Genomic DNA, 2,500 nt, shown 5'->3' with positions numbered 1-2,500 from the left:
ACACACGGAACATGTGTGAGGAGCTGGGCTCTAGCCTCACACACACTCTCTCACACACACACACACACACATACACACAGAACATGTGTGAGGAGCTGGGCTCTAGCCTCACACACACACACACACACACGGAACATGTGTGAGGAGCTGGGCTCTAGCCTCACACACACACACACACACACACGGAACATGTGTGAGGAGCTGGGCTCTAGCCTCACACACACTCTCTCTCACACACACACACACACACACACACACATACACACATACACACACAGAACATGTGTGTGGAGCTGGGCTCTAGCCAAACACAACACACACGTGGAACATGTGTGAGGATTTGGGCTCTAGCCTCACACACACTCACACACACACACACACATACACACACACGGAACATGTGTGAGGAGCTGGGCTCTAGCCTAACACACACTCACACACACACACACACACACACACACACACGGAACATGTGTGAGGAGCTGGGCTCTAGCCTCACACACACACACACAAACACACACACAGAACATGTGTGAGGAGCTGGGCTCTAGCCTCACACACACACACACACACGGAGCATGTGTGAGGAGCTGGGCTCTACTCACACACACACACACAAAGACACGGAGCATGTGTGAGGAGCTGGGCTCTAGCCTCACACACACACACACACACACACACACATGAAACATGTGTGAGGAGCTGGGCTCTAGCCTCACACAAACACACACACACGGAACATGTGTGAGGTCCTGGGCTCTAGCCTCACACACACACACACACAGATACACGGAACATGAGTGAGGAGCTGGGCTCTAGCCTCACACACACACACACACACACACACACGCACACACACACACACACGGAACATGTATGAGGAGCTGGGCTCTAGCCTCGCACACACACACACACACACACATGGAACATGTATGAGGAGCAGGGCTCTAGCCTCACACACACACAGAACATGTGTGAGGAGCTGGGCTCTAGCCTCACACACACACACACACACACACACACGCACGCACACACACACACACACACATGGAACATGTATGAGGAGCTGGGCTCTAGCCTCGCACACACACACACACACACATGGAACATGTATGAGGAGCAGGGCTCTAGCCTCACACACACACAGAACATGTGTGAGGAGCTGGGCTCTAGCCTCACACACACACACACACACACACACAGCATGTGTGAGGAGCTGGGCTCTAGCCTCACACACACACAGAACATGTGTGAGGAGCTGGGCTCTAGCCTCACATGCACACACACACACACACACACACACAGAACATGTGTGAGGAGCTGTGCTCTAGCCTCACACACACACAAGGAACATGTGTGAGGTGCTGGGCTCTAGCCTAACACACACACACACACGGAACATGTGTGAGGAGCTGGGCTCTAGCCTAACACACACACACACACACACACACACACACACACACACACACACGGAACATGTGTGAGGTGCTGGGCTCTAGCCTCACACACACTCACACACACACAGACACACGGAACATGTGTGAGGATCTGGGCACTAGCCACACACAACAGGCACACACACAGAGACACAAGGAACATGTGTGAGGAGCTGGGCTCTAGCCTCACACACACACACACACACACACACACACACACACACGGAACATGTGTGAGGATCTGGGCTCTAGCCACACACACACACACACAGAGAACATGTGTGAGGAGCTGGGCTCTAGCCTCACACACACACACCCACACACGGAACATGTGTGAGGTGCTGGGGTCTAGCCTCACACACACTCACACACACACACACACAGACACACAGAACATGTGTGAGGAGCTGGGCTCTAGCCTCACACACACACACACACACTCGGAACATGTGTGAGGAGCTGGGCTCTAGCCTCACACACACACATGCTCACACACACACATGGAACATGTGTGAGGAGCTGGGCTCTAGCCTCACACACACACACACAGAACATGTGTGAGGAGCTGGGCTCTAGTCTCACACAAACACACACACACGCGGAACATGTGTGAGGTGCTGGGCTCTAGCCTCACACACACACACATGGAAAATGTGTGAGGAGCTGGGCTCTAGCCTCACACACACACAGAACATGTGTGAGGAGCTGGGCTCTAGCCTCACATGCACACACACACACACACACACACAGAACATGTGTGAGGAGCTGCGCTCTAGCCTCACACACACACAAGGAACATGTGTGAGGAGCTGGGCTCTAGCCTCACACACACACACACACATGGAACATGTATGAGGAGCGGAGCTCTAGCCTCACACACACACAGAACATGTGTGAGGAGCTGTGCTCTAGCCTCACACACACACAAGGAACATGTGTGAGGTGCTGGGCTCTAGCCTAACACACACACACACACGGAACATGTGTGAGGAGCTGGGCTCTAGCCTAACACACACACACACACACACACACACACACGGAACATGTGTGAGGTGCTGGGCTCT

The sequence above is a fragment of the Mus caroli genome, unplaced genomic scaffold, assembly GCF_978045245.1.
Source record: "Mus caroli unplaced genomic scaffold, Mus_caroli_1 scaffold_6, whole genome shotgun sequence".
Lineage (NCBI taxonomy): Eukaryota > Metazoa > Chordata > Mammalia > Rodentia > Muridae > Mus > Mus caroli.
The sequence above is the reverse complement of the archived record's forward strand: the minus strand, read 5'-3'. Positions refer to the sequence as shown.